The sequence below is a fragment of the Crocuta crocuta genome, unplaced genomic scaffold (genome assembly GCF_008692635.1).
Source record: "Crocuta crocuta isolate KB4526 unplaced genomic scaffold, BGI_CrCroc_1.0 scaffold158, whole genome shotgun sequence".
Lineage (NCBI taxonomy): Eukaryota > Metazoa > Chordata > Mammalia > Carnivora > Hyaenidae > Crocuta > Crocuta crocuta.
Window position 1 is genome coordinate 2,165,436 of NW_027532590.1, and position 14,569 is coordinate 2,180,004.

The window sequence follows — 14,569 nt, forward strand, 5'->3', positions numbered from 1 at the left end:
TCAGTGACATCTCAGTAAAACTGGAAGAAAAAAAAGAATGTCATGCTTCACATGTTTCTTCTAGACATATATATTTTTAAGTACTATGAATTATTTGACACTGTAAAAGGCTATTCAGGCACTGTGTACAGTTGTCGTACTCCCTAATTTATGACTACCTCCAGATCCAGAAATTAGAACACAAGTGTATCTGGGGAGTGCCTGGGTGGCTCACTCGGTTGAGCATCCAACTTCAGCTCAGGTCATGATCTCACTGTTCCTAAGTTCAAGTTCACTGTTGTCAGCACAGAGCCTGCTTTGGATCCTCTGTCTCCCTCTCTCTCTGGCCCTCCTCCACTCTCTCTCTCTCACTCTTAAAAATAAATAAACATTTTTTAAAAAGAACACAAATGTGTCAATCTGCTTGGGCAGTCATAACAGAAAACATAGGCTGGGTGGTTTAAACAATAGAAATGTATCTCTCTCATTTCTCAAGGGTAGAAGTTCGAGATCAACATCCAGCAAGGTTTGGTTTCTAATGAGGACTCTTCCTGGCTTACAGACAGCTGCTTTCTTGCTGCAGTCCTCATGGCAAAGAGATCCCATGCTGAGAGAGAAAGAAAAAGAGAAAAGGATATACCTGGTATCTTTTCTAATAAGAGCACTAATCCTATTTGATTAGGGACTGTCCATACGACCTCACTAAAACTTAACTCCTCCTTAAAGGTCCTCTCTCTAAATACTGTCACATTGGGGGGTTAGGACTTCAACATATGAATTTGGGGAAGCACAGTTCTTGGCAACAAGGATAAGCAGGAATATAGACTCTCAGCACTACTTCATTGTTCAAGAAAATAATGTGTCAATGTTATTGGATTGAAAGGATTCGGCAAATTAATTTATTTGCGCTCTACCCAAGTAGTTTTATCCTACATTTCAAAGCAGCGTCTGTCTCTGACAATGGCAGTGACACAATCCCCAAATCTTCATTAATTAGGGCGTTGGAGCCTTTGCTTCACGGATAAAGTGTAAGAAAAGTAGAGATGCATTAACTTGGAACTGAATGGTATTTATGATACACAGGAACCTCTAAAGGTGGCCCCAGGTCAATGGCCCCTCTGGCTTTGTCTAAGGTGACCATCTCTACAAGCATTACATAGATGAATGAAAAGAGATCAGCAACTTGTTTAACCTTGAACTCTGTCGAAGTCAGGACCTGGGCTAGGTTACATTTTTAAAACTGTATTTCCCTTTCATGGCAGGATATCAGTTCTTTATATAGAGCAATATTAAATACATTTGGTCAAGGATAGAGGTTTGAATTGCATTGTTGAAAAAAAAGGGTGAATGGATGCTTATGTAGCCTTAAAACTCATAAATATGAAAACATTGTGGAGTAGTAGCCATTTTATAATTGAATAAACTAAGAACAGAAAGGCCACTTATGCCCTGAGTAGCACTTTATAGTTACTAATGCAACACAAATATCATACAACTACTGTTTCAGTATAATGGTCCTTGGGTTATTTTGTCTTACATATCAAAATTATTAATCCAGGAAATATTAGTGTCTTGACATGAGACATTGAAACACCTCCTGAGAAAGATTTCATCCTGTCCTTTATTCTTTTACAGATCTAATTTTGTTTTTTAAAATGGGGCCTTCAGAGAAGAGGTAGAATTCTGAAGAGATTTAGAGATGTGGAACACAGCAAAGCTGTGGTCATTGAGAATTCTGTGTATCCAGTACCTTCCATTGCAGGAGTGCCCAACAGTGGTAGCTGACAGGTGTGGACAGTGGTGGCATCATGGAAAGTATCCTGAGCACCAGAAACACTTTTGATGTCATGTATTGAGCCCATTTTGTCACTCTTACCACTAACATCAAGAAAGTTGATGACAGGGAATGTAAATTGGTACAGCAACTATGGAAAACAATATGGAGGGTCTCAAAAAATCAAATCTAGAAATTCCATATCATCTAATAATTCTACTGGGTATCTATAACAAAGAAAACAAAACCACTAATTCAAAAAGATATATGTATCCCTATGTTTATTGCAATATTATTTATAATAGGTAAGATCTGGAAGCAATCCAAGTGTCCATTGATAGACAAATGGATAAGGAAAATGGTGTATATATTCATACAATGCAATATTATGCAGCCTTAGAAAAGGATGTGATTATGCCATTTGCAACAACATGGATGGACCTAGAGAGTTTTATGCTAAGTGAAATAAGTCAGATTGAGAAATGCAAATACCATATGATTTCAATCAAATATAGGCTCTACAAAAAAAAAATGAATAAACAAACAAAAAGCTGAATCAGACCTACAAATACAGAATAAATTGATGGTTGCCAGAGAGGAAGGAAGGTAGAAGGTGGGCAAAATGGGTGAAGGGGTGTGGGTGATACAAGCTTCTGGTTATGGAATGAGTAAGTCATGGCAATAAAAGGCAGAGCATAGGAAATATAGACAATGATATTGAACAGTGTTGTATGGTAACAGATGATAGCTACAATTATGCTAAGCATAGCATACATAACATTTTTAAAAAGTTGAATCACACTTTGGACACCTGAAACTAATGTAACGTTGTGTATCAACTACACTCAAATTTAAAAGAATTTTTTAGGGTGCCTGGGTGGCTGTCAGTTGAGCGTCTGACTTCAGGTCAGGTCATGATCTCACAGTTCATGGGTTCAAGCCCCGCATCTGGCTCTGTGCTGACAGCTCAGAGCCTGGAGCCTGCTGCAGATTCTGTGTCTCCCTCTCTCTGCCCATCCCCCATTCACACTCTGTCTCTGTCTCTGCCTCTCTTTCTCAAAAATAAACATTTTTTTAATTTCTAAAAGAATTTTTTAAAAAGAAAGCAATTATCAGTCATGAAATCCTAAATTCCTGATGAATTCTTTTTTTTTAATCTAAGTAAAATATAAATTTATTTGAGGAGAAATTTTTCTATTAACTTACCTACAGTCCCTCCAAAATTTAAAAGTAAAGACCCTCAAGTAAGATACAGCTTAAATTTTTTTTAATGCTTATAAAAGGAATAGTTGAGAAAAAATCATGATAGAAGGGAGGATCTGTTTTGTGGTCCTGGCATGGATAGCAATTTAATGGGAAATTATAGCCCTTTGGGAGATGAGCCATAAAAAACAGCCTTCCAAATCATCAGACGCAAATTATTATCATTTGCAAAGGAGAAATAAAAAAGAGACTCAATGATGTTGCCAATAAGTTATGGTGACTTTTGGTTTCTCCACAAGAGCTTATACGGAGACAGGTAGTCACAGCAACGGAAATTACAGATGTCTCAAATTGTCATTGAGAGACCTGGGAATTTTTCACCATATTTTCTATTGAATGGTAAGGTCATCGAGGTTTTGAAAATTTAGGTTGAAACTAAATGGATACTCTACTTTTAATTGAGCCTAATTGAATTTGTCTTTTAAATCAAGGGACTCATTCATAATTAAAAGTGTTTGTTTTGCTATATCATTACCATAGAAGACATATATGCACTCACCAAGACAAGGAAACATTGGTCTGTGTCACTGATTTGATCCTATTGATTTTTTTTTTTTTTTTTTTTTGAGAGAGAGAGAGAGCTCAAGTGAGGGAGAGGAGCCCAGGGAGAGAGAGGGATAGACGGAAAGAGAGAGAGATCTCGAGCAGGCTCCACACTCAGTGCAGAACCCAATGTGGGGCTGGATCCCACAACAATGGAATCAGACTTAACCCAAAATCAAGAGTCAGAGGCTCAACGAACTGAGTCATCCAGATGTCCTTTATTAGAGTTTTAAAAGCATCAGTATATCTATATGGACTTAATATATGTTTTAAGATTGCTTTGATTTGTTTTTTCAGTGCATTTGAATCTTATGAGTATAAGGTACAGCAGTTAGATTACTGTATACTGGCAAGAAATCTTGAAACAGGGTCTAATCTTAAAGAAAAGATTTATTGAATTATATACATTTTTAAATTAAAAGCCACACGACATGAACTTTTAAAGTACTCTCAAATATGCCATTGGAAGTAAGCTTTAATTAATTTTAATTAATTAAATGTTGATTCTTTTTTTTAATCTGAGAAACTAAATTTAAACAGACTAATGGGGTGCCTGGGTGGCTCAGTTGGTTAAGCATCCGACTTCAGCTCAGGTCATGATCTCACAGTTGGTGAGTTTCCAGCCCCATGTGGGGCTTTGTGCTGACAGTGTAGAACTTGGAGCCTGCTTCGGATTCTGTGTCTCCCCCTCTCTGTCCCTCCCCTATTCATGCTTTGTCTCACTCTCTCTCTCTTAAAAAATGAATAAATATTTTTCAAATGTTTTAAAATAAAAATAAACAGACTATTGCTTTTGCTACTCAAATTATGCCCAGAAGAGAACTTTAAAAGAGAACGATTACTTTTCTTTCTTATTTTTAGTGTGTAGTCCAGGGTGGTACAAAAACTCTGGACTAGAGTAGAGATAACAGGTTCTAGATACTGTCTTCTCACTAAACGTGTAGCTTTTACATTTTCCTGTGTACCCATCCCTTCTTCTAGAAAATGAGGTAGTTAAATTGCCAGTGAATACTCACGTTTTGGGATGCCTCAAGGACTCAAGAAGAGGCCTCAGACACTGCGAGGGAAGAGGGGCTAAGGATTCTTACATATACCAACCTTCATCTAGGGCAGTTTCAGACTTACATGTTTTTCATATTGGGTGCCTACTTTCTTGTAAAATGTCACTCAAAGAAATAATTCTATGCAAAAAAAAAAAAAAAGATTGGAAATTACTTGACCAGATGAACACTGAGGTCTAACCAAAAGAATGTTCTAGCTTATAAACTGCTAAATTCCTTCTAAAAACTGTAGACTTTGGGATCTATTATTCAGATTCAAACCAGCTGTGAATCGGTTAGGATTCCCGGTTGCCGACAACAGAACTCACTTAAACTCTAGTATAAATAGAAAAGAGACATTTATTTTCAAAAGTAACTTGCATAGCTCACAAATTGTGGGAGGGGAGGGAGTAAAACCCGGGGGCGATACGGCCTGGTACAACCTCCAAACACATACGGACTGTCCGCGGAAAAATCCACTACCAACTCCACCACACATAGAAGCTCAGCTCACACCACCAGCCCTGGGCTCTGGCCCCTAGAACATCCACCACCATCCCTTTACACACACACACACACACACACACACACACACGCACGCACACACACATGCTCACACACAGGAAAATGTGAAAGATACACATTTAGTGATAGAACAGTACCTAGAACCTATTATCACTACACTAACCCACACACATCCCTCCCGGCGCATCCTTCCCAAGTCACTGTGTTCAAGTTCAGAGCATTGTGTGGGACATCCAAACTGTGCCCTAGCTGCGGGCAAGGCAAATCAAGGACATGACCTGCCCTCTTCAGGACAGCCAAGATTCTCAAGGCAGGAAGGTCGCCCCAGATGTAGGAAAGGTATTCAAAAGATGCTGGAGGGCAGAAGCATTTCTTCATTTCTCTTTTTATTCAAGAGCTGTTTGTGAGTGCCTACAATGTGGCTGCTGCCCTCTAGGCTCTGGGATACAAGAACAAAATAGAGAAAAGCCATCTTTCATGAGATTTTACGTTCTAAAGGAGCGGGCGGACAGTAAACAAGTGAGCCAATGAATGTTCAGCGTGTCAGTTGCTGATTAAGTGCTACAAAACAAAACAAGCAGGATAGAGGGACAAAGAATAAGGGGGAGCCATCCTCACAGGGGTGTTCAGAGGACATCACTAAGGAGACTGTGCTTGAGCAATCATACATAGTACACTGCCTAAAGATGCTGTGGATACAAGTCATGCAGATATGTCAGAGATAAGCCCTCCAGGCAGAGACACCAGCACATGCAAAAGTCCTGAGGTGAAACAAGTATGTTCTACACACCATACTAACTCTCATGGACCCTTTGAGAGGATGCACAAAGCCCAGGGTCAATCTATATGCTGTCTAGTATTCCTAAAAGCTTTATCATTTTTCCACACCTGAAATTCCCAGGTTGCAACTGTGGGGGCCTCCCAAGGAACTTGCATAGATCCAAGACAACTGAAGAAGGCCAACAACAGGAGGCAGAGCCGCCGCCACCATGGACGCAACTGGTGTGGCTGTACAGTGACACATTCTGGGTCAACAAGAGCCAATCCTGGTAGAGGCCCTTGTTTCAATTCTGTTGTAGCTGCTACTGTGGCATCGTATAAAGACAGAGACCTCCTTACCGCCTGATGCCTGTGTGTGGAAGGAAACACCGGGCGATGGGTGGGCAACATTCCCCACATACTGACATTACCTCATTCTGAAGAGTAACAAGATCAGCATTTGTACAAAGCAGCAAAGGACCTTCTGTGCAGTGTATAGTAAGCAGATAAAAATTCTGCTGGTGGCTTGATGTTACTTAAGCATGCACGTTTCCATTCCCATACAGGTGCTCACTTGCTCACTCTACCAGCCTCAGTTAGGAGTCTGAGAAACAGCTACAGTTGGATGAAGTTAGATGAGGGGAAGGATATTTGTTAAAGATGATGTGAAGCCTCACAGAAACCAAGGACAGGAAAACACTGGAAAAGAGATTCCAGTCTCTCTGAGCTTGCTCTCTCCCCCATTCCCCTCTTCTCTCTTCTTTCTACACATTGGCTTCTGTTTTCCTGGTGAGAAACATGGCAGCCAACAGCCTTAAGCTTTACATGACACAGTACGGGAATCCAAAGAGATTGAATTTCTTACTCACTTCCAATAACAAAATTTCCAAGCATGAACCCTGTGATATAATAAAGAATATATCTGTGCTTTGTCCTTGGTTCCTTGCCCAGAGCTTTAAAAACCATTGGAATTTCCTGAAGGATAAATGTCTTTGTTATGTTAATGAAGTGATTTCTGGTGACCAATGAAAGATCAAAGATGGCTTCTAGGACAGCCTTCACTGTCTGACTGTCACCAGAAAGACCTGGCATGTGACTAGACAGTTGGAATTTCTAGGGAGGAGATGGGTGCTGGAGACTGAGTCAATCACATGGCCAAAGATTTCATCAATTATGCTTCTTAATGAAACCCCAACAAAAACTCAGCACCAAGGCTAGTGAAGTTAGAGATGGTTGGTGAAGACAGAGATGTGCCAGGGGAGTGAGATGTCCTGTCTCCATGAGAGGAAAGCACAGGAGTTCTGTGTTTGAGATGCTCCCAGACCTTGCCCTATGCAGCTTTTTCATTTGGCTATTTCTGAGTTGTGTCCTTTATAATAAAATTGTAACCATAACTAGAGCACTTCCCTGAGTTTTGTGAGTTCTATTAAATTATGGTAACTGAGGGGTGCCTGGGTGGCTCAGTCAGTTAAGCATCTGACTCCTGACTAAGGCTCAGGTCATGATCTCGCGTTTAGTGGGCTCAAGCCCCATATCAGGATCTGTGCTCACTGCATGGAGCCTGCTTCAGACCCTCTGTCTCTCCCTTTCTGGCCTTCTCCCACTCATGCACTCTCATTCTCTCTCTCAAAAATAAATGTTCAAAAATATATGGAAAATGGGATACAGAAATGCTGATGCATAGGAGCACATGTACCCCAATGTTCATAGCAGCACTCTCCACAATAGCTAAAACATGGAAAGAGCCTAAGTGTCCATCAACAGATGAATGGATCAAGAAGATGTGGTTTATCTATACCATGGAATACTACATGGCAATGAGAAACAATGAAATCTGGCCATGTGTAGCAACATGGATGGACCTTGAGGGTGTTATGCTGAGCGAAATAAGTCAGGCAGAGAAGGACAAATATCATATGTTTGCACGTATAGGAGGATTAGGAGGAACTTGACGGAGGAACAAGGGGGAGAAGAAGGGCGGAAATGGTGGGGGAAAGGGAGAGAAGCAAACCATGAGAGACTCTTGAATGCTGACAAAAACTGAGGACTGATGGATGTGGGGGGAGGGGGTGATGGGCATGGAGGAGGACACTTGTGGGGATGAGCACTGAGTGTTATGTGGAAACTAATTTGACAATAAACTATTAAAAAAAAAAAAAGAAAACCAAGGTTCATTAAATGGTCAAATCTGCAGAAAAAAAAATATATATATGGAAACTGAAAGAGCCATAGGAATCCCCAAATTTAAAGCTGGCCTGTTAGAAGTGTGGCTGACCTGGGGACCCCACTTGCATCTGGTTTCTAAGGAAAGGGCAGTTTTGCAGAGGACTGAGCTTTTAACCTGTGGAGTCTGCTGCTAATTCCAGGTAGTTACTGACAGAATTGAATTGTAGTCAACCTGTTTGGGAAGGAACAATAGACTCTGACTAGTCAAGTCTAAATAGTGGGGTAATTTGATTAGCCCACCTTGGATCTTCTTCCCACCCCGAACAAATGAACGATGACAGCTATACACATGGTGACATCTATGGCAACCACATGAATTTAAAGGAGAGGGGCACTTCCTAGAAAAGAGATGTTTGGTAGACAATTTCCTTGGGCTCTACTCCCACTGCACAGAGCTTCACCAACTGACTGAGTATGTCATGCATTTCATTCTTAAACCTACTCAGATCTACAGATGGCTTTCTGACACTATAAATCCATGCAATCATTCCACATAGGTAGTACACGTAATGCTGAATTTCTAAAATGAAAAAAAAACACATACTTTTCAGAAGCTGAAACATCTTATATTAAAATGAGAGTTTATAAATAGTAACTGGATCTTATAAACAATTAGCTGTAGATTCCACGTGTCTAGAAAATTATTGAGTGTTTTCCCCAAGTATGTATTTTCTTTGGCAAAATAGATGAGTAGTCTCCTACACGCAGCCCTGAAAATAAATGTAAGGCCTAATCTGGTATTACATATGCAAGAGAGTAGTTTCCCATGTGGTATTGTGGTAAGCTATAATATGATTACAAAGAACTAAAGCCTTGTAGATCTAAAAGAATAAAAGTGGGGGTACCTGAGTGGCTCAGTCGGTTAAGCATCTCGCTTTGGTTCAGGTTGAAGCTGGATTCATCTCGTGATCTCGCAGTTTGTGGGTTTGAGACCCATGTCGGACTCTGTGCTGACAGCTCAGAGCCTGGAGCCTGCTTCGGATTCTGTGTCTCCCTCTCTCTCTGCCCTTCCCACTCATGCTCCTTCTCTCTTTCTCTCTCTCTCTCTCAAGAAAAATAAACATTAAATTTTTTTTTAAATAAAAATTTAAAAACTAAAAGAATAAAGAGGAACACAGTCTATGTTCACTTACCAGGTACATACAATAAAGAGAATGCTCTTACCCTGCTCAACTACTTTCTGCCTCTTCCCTCATACCCTAAGAGTGTGTTCTGTGGGGCGCCTGGTACAACTGGGTGGCTCAGTACGTTAAGCATCTGAATTCGGCTCAGGTCATGATTTTGCAGTGCATGGGTTCAAGCCCTGCGTTGGGTTCTGTACTGACAGCTCAGAGCCTGGAGCCTGTTTCAGATTCTGTGTCTCCCTCTCTCTCTCTGCCCCTCCCTTGTTCACACTCTGTCTCTCTCTGTCTCAAAAATAAACATTAAAAAAATTTTTAATCAAAAATAAAAATAAAAGAATGTGTTCTGTATCGCAGATCACCCCAACCCAGTACTTCATATATTCGCTCTTAGCTCTCTGTGTTGTCGTTGCCTGGAAATTCGCCCAGAACACTGTACAGGAATTGAGAACACAGGCTGCCTTCTATTCTGTGTAGTCCTCAGGACTAGCACAGAGTCTAGGACACAGCGGGAGCACAATAAATATCAGTCATACGTGCACTGCTTGTCTCTGGCCATGACCTAAATTCTCTGAGTGTTGATTTGCTTACGGGTAAAATGAAGGTAATTATAATCCTTACTTCACTGGGTTGTTATGAGGACTAAACGCCCCATAAATGCTACTGTTGTTGCTGCTGATAGCTGGGGCCCAGTCAGTAATCATTATTCACTGATTAGAAGCCATCAGGCCCAAAGCAAGCTATTTATAGGTGGACAAATCACAAGCGAATATTTCACAAGAGGTCCAAGTGACTGTTCTCAAAATAAGCAGCAAATGAAGTCCCGCTATTCAGACAGACGTCCCCTTTCCTGGCACTGCCATAGTCATGACTCCCTGGGTAATATTACAGCTTTTACAATACATGTCAACTTATTTATACATTCATATTTACTACTTATTATTCATTTGTTTGTAACAAGTCACCAATATAACTTATTAGAAGTCAAATAATATAATTTTAGATTACTTTAGGCTGCATGTTTAGAAACTTTATTACATGTTGTGATATTGCAATACCGAAAAAAAATTCTGGTGCTGTTTCTCTTTATTTCATTAAACCACTTTGCTCCAGAGTACTTGACATTTGTCGTTTACTTTTTTAACAGTCCAGCTCTGCTCCTTACTAATGCATGTCCTCTATCAATACAATAAACATAATATTGGAAGCAATTTATAATACACATAAATTGTGTCATTAAGAAATCATTCTTATGCTTAGACTCCACGAAAATCAAGAATCATAACATCCCCTTTGTGCCATAATTTTTAAAGAAATTTGAAAACACACACACACACACACACACATTGGAAAGAGCAAATAATTCTAGCAGACAAAAAAAAGCTCTTTTTAACCCAAAAGAACATTAATTCTTTGGAAGGAACCTCTGAGATATCATCTAGAAAATTATGCTACTAAAAAGAATGACAGGTACTAGCTGAGAATTAGAACTATAGTTATACATGATACCCAGGCCACCCCTGAAAAAGGAAAATGATTTTTTTTTCAAAAGTCACACTTATTAGAGTGCCTGAGTGGCTCAGTTAAGGGTGTGACTCTTGGTCATGATCTCCCGGTTTACGGGTTCGAGGCCTGTGTTCACTCTGCGCTGACAGCTGTGGAGCCTGCTTGGCATTGTCTCTCTCTGTGTCTCTCTGCCCCTCCTCCTCCTCTCTCTCTCTCTCTCTCAAAATAAATAAACATTTTTTTTAAAGTCACACTTGTCAAAGACATATTATTTAATTAGTAAAGGCAATGCCATTAAAAAAATTTTTTGGATGGAGAAGTAGAAGAAAGCTCACTAGCTAGAATTTTAATGGATTACATTAAGTAAAAGTACTTGACACTTGCCAACTACCAAATTACTTTGACAGAAAAACTGAAGTTATTTGAATATTAATTGCATGATTAGAATTTATGTTGGCTTGAAGCCATTTTTAAGAGCTTATTATTTTAAGGCGATTTTTAAAACTCTTCCATTAAGAACACAATTCCAAAATGCCCAGAGTGTATTTAAATGTGGAGTAAATTGTCTCCTCCCTGAAAGCAGTTTCGTTGGAAACATGCTGAAAATGCCTCTACCCTTTCAAATATACAAAGATGATTTTGCTACCAAAATCACATATGCCATCCTTAATTGAGATTATAATCATCAGTCTTTTCTCCAAACTAGTTCTTGGGGGATTACACACAAGGTTGTCTACTTGATTTCAACACACGGTAACATGTCACGATTTGGCGTCCGTGATCGCAACTTTGGCACCTCAACGGTGGCATGTGAGGCATGTCCCTTCCTGAATTGTTGCCAGCTAACGTTCATGTTGATATATGACGATCACCGGGGAAATTCAGCCCCCTTCAGCCACTATGTCCCACGTTAATACTCCCAAGTGGTTTTTTGAAAGGCGCCAGCATTGCTATCCATTAGAAGTTGTCATGCGGTGTTTTATTTTGATATTTTACTTCACTGATTTTCATCATAGTTTCCTACCTAGGTTCCAGACACTATGACTGCATTCATAAACTTGCATATAATATGCATGTGAAATCATATTTCCTTCTTGGACGTGTTAGCAAAATTCCATTTGTCTGTTCCTTTTTAAACTGCTGAGTTTTCCACATTGAAGAGAGAATTGGGTTACAATTACCTACTGTGGCTTTTCATCAAAATAACATTTTAAGTTGTACGTAATATTGTTCCATATTATCCCTTGCCTGGGGAGTTTCAAAGATTTCACACACCCAGATTTTTCTACAATGAACCCGAAGACAGATTAAAGCATTTTCGAGTCGAAAGAATTTTTAGAGATTTTTCTAGCCTAACCCAGTCATTTTTCAGATAAGAAAGTTCAGCTCAAAAAGATTAGAGAAGCAGGAGGGCATGTGGGTGAGAATGTGAAGTCTGGGGCCAGACTGCCTAGGTTCAAGGATGTCTCCACCACAGCCTTGTGGTGGGACATTGCCAACTCACTTCACTTCTCTGTACCTTCATTTCTGTGTATGTAAAATTTTGACAATAATACCTGTTCTATAGGGTCTCTGTGAGAATTTACATGAGCTAATATATTCATTACCAGGAAAAACAGTTCTTCTCCATGCCCATAACTTCAATGAAGAGGGAATTTCCTTAAGTACCCTTACTATGACTTTGGAAGAAAGGGTAGGATGGGGTAGCCCAGATCCTTGCCCTCCCTTTATCCTGAGATTAGCTACCCACAGAAGACTCACTTTTTGTTCTGTTCTATACAGAATGCCCTCAGGATGTCCTTCAACCAAAAGCCGTAAGTCAACCAGCATAGCCCAAGACTGAATGCAGAAATCTATCATGTCCCAGGGCTCAGTATTTGGAAGTCTGTTGTTTGTTGCCACGTTTCATTAGTCATAAAGGTGATATTTGATTCTCCATCTGACCAGTTGTTTTCTCTCTTATTTGGTTCAGTACTCTGGCAAGAAAACACCAACATAAAGTTCATAGTTATCACAATGCCTGACACAGAATGAGCACTCAAGTAGCATTAGCTGTTACCATCATTACTGCATCTTGCTCTAAGTCACCTATTGCTTCAGCATCAAAATTAATATTACAAACCATATCCTTTAATTACAGTGCTGAGAGCTCATCCATGAATAGGAAAAAAAAGGATTTTTGATTACCTAATACCTTAACATCATATAATAATGTTTCTAATTCACAGTTCTTCAGATCCATTTAACAATCAACCCCTGTGCCCTTATTTGAAGCAAACACATGCTGTAAATATTTACCAAATATTCTTTGGGACCTACAATTCAAAACACAGTTATTTATATTCCTGCATAAAGTATCTAAGTCAGGGGTGCCTGAGTGGCTCTGTTGGTTAAGCTCAGGTCATGATCTCACAGTGCTGAGATTGCTCCTTGCCCAGACTCTGTGCTGGGCATGGAGTCTGCTTGAGATTATCTCTCTCCCACACACTCTGCCTTTACCCCATTTGTGCGGATACGCTCACTCTCTCTCTTTAAAAAATTAAGTCATATCTTGATATTTTGAAATACAAAAATATGGAAGTAAAAAAAACAGCCACAGCTTTTGTTTTTCAAATAAAGAAACTACAGTATTTGGATTTGAGTTTTCAGTTTATAAATGCTACATTCCTCATCTTTATAATTTAAGGTTATATTTTCCTATTAAATTTGCTATTTGGCCCTCCCCACATTTATATATCCACACATTTACACATAGAGACCATACACGTAGTGGGAATATATTAATTGTTAGTAAATTTATTTTTTTAATTTCATAGTTTAATGTCTATGAACGTTTGTACAGTAGAGCTTTGCATAATAGATTTTAAGTTTCTTTAGTGAAGTTCCAAGATCTTGTTCAGTTGTGCTATTCATCATAAATCAGAACATATCAATTCCCTACTTAAAACCTCCAACATCTTCCCACCCCATGTAGAATCAGATCCTGGGGAGCCCTTTATGAGCTGGCCCTGCCTCTTCGCTGACTTCACCTCCAAGGACCCCTCCCCGTCACTCAGGCCCTTCTAGACACTTTAGTTCTCACTGTGCCAGTTACACACCAAGAGTATTTGAACTTGCTCTTCCCCTTGCCAAGAACCATCTCCTGTCAGACATTAAATCACCCCCTCACTTCACTCAAATGCTGTCTCTCAGAGAGACCTTTCCTTGCCATCTTCATTCAAATATCCCCACCCTCACACTCTATCACTCTCTATCGCTTTATCTTGCCTCATTATCTCTATAGCCCTTATCACTACTTCATAATATATATAGGTCACTTATGTCTTTATTTTTTGTCCCCCCTACTAAGAAGGAAGTTATAAAAAAAAAAATAGAGGGGCGCCTGGGTGGCTTAGTCGGTTAAGCGTCCGACTTTCGCTTAGGTCATGATCTCACGGTTCGTGGGTTCGCGCCCCGCGTCGGGCTCTGTGCTGACTGCCAGCTCGGAGCCTGGAGCCTGTTTCAGTCTGTGACTTCCTCTCTCTCTGACCCTCCCCTGCTCGCACTGTCTCTCTCTCTCTCTTAGAAATAAATAAAAAAATAATAAATAAATAAATAAATAAATAAATAAAAATAAAAAAAATAGAGGTTGAATTTTCTTTATACCCATATCTCAAGAACCTGGAAGATGTTAGACACTCAAAAATGTGTTGAATTGGTACATAGCAAATGAATCCTTGGTGTGCCAGTGCTTAGCATAGTCCCTGGTGATCATGAGGGCTGGATAAGTGATGGCTGAATAAATGAATAAAATATTTTGTTCAACAAAAAAGTATTTTACGCAGAACAAAAAG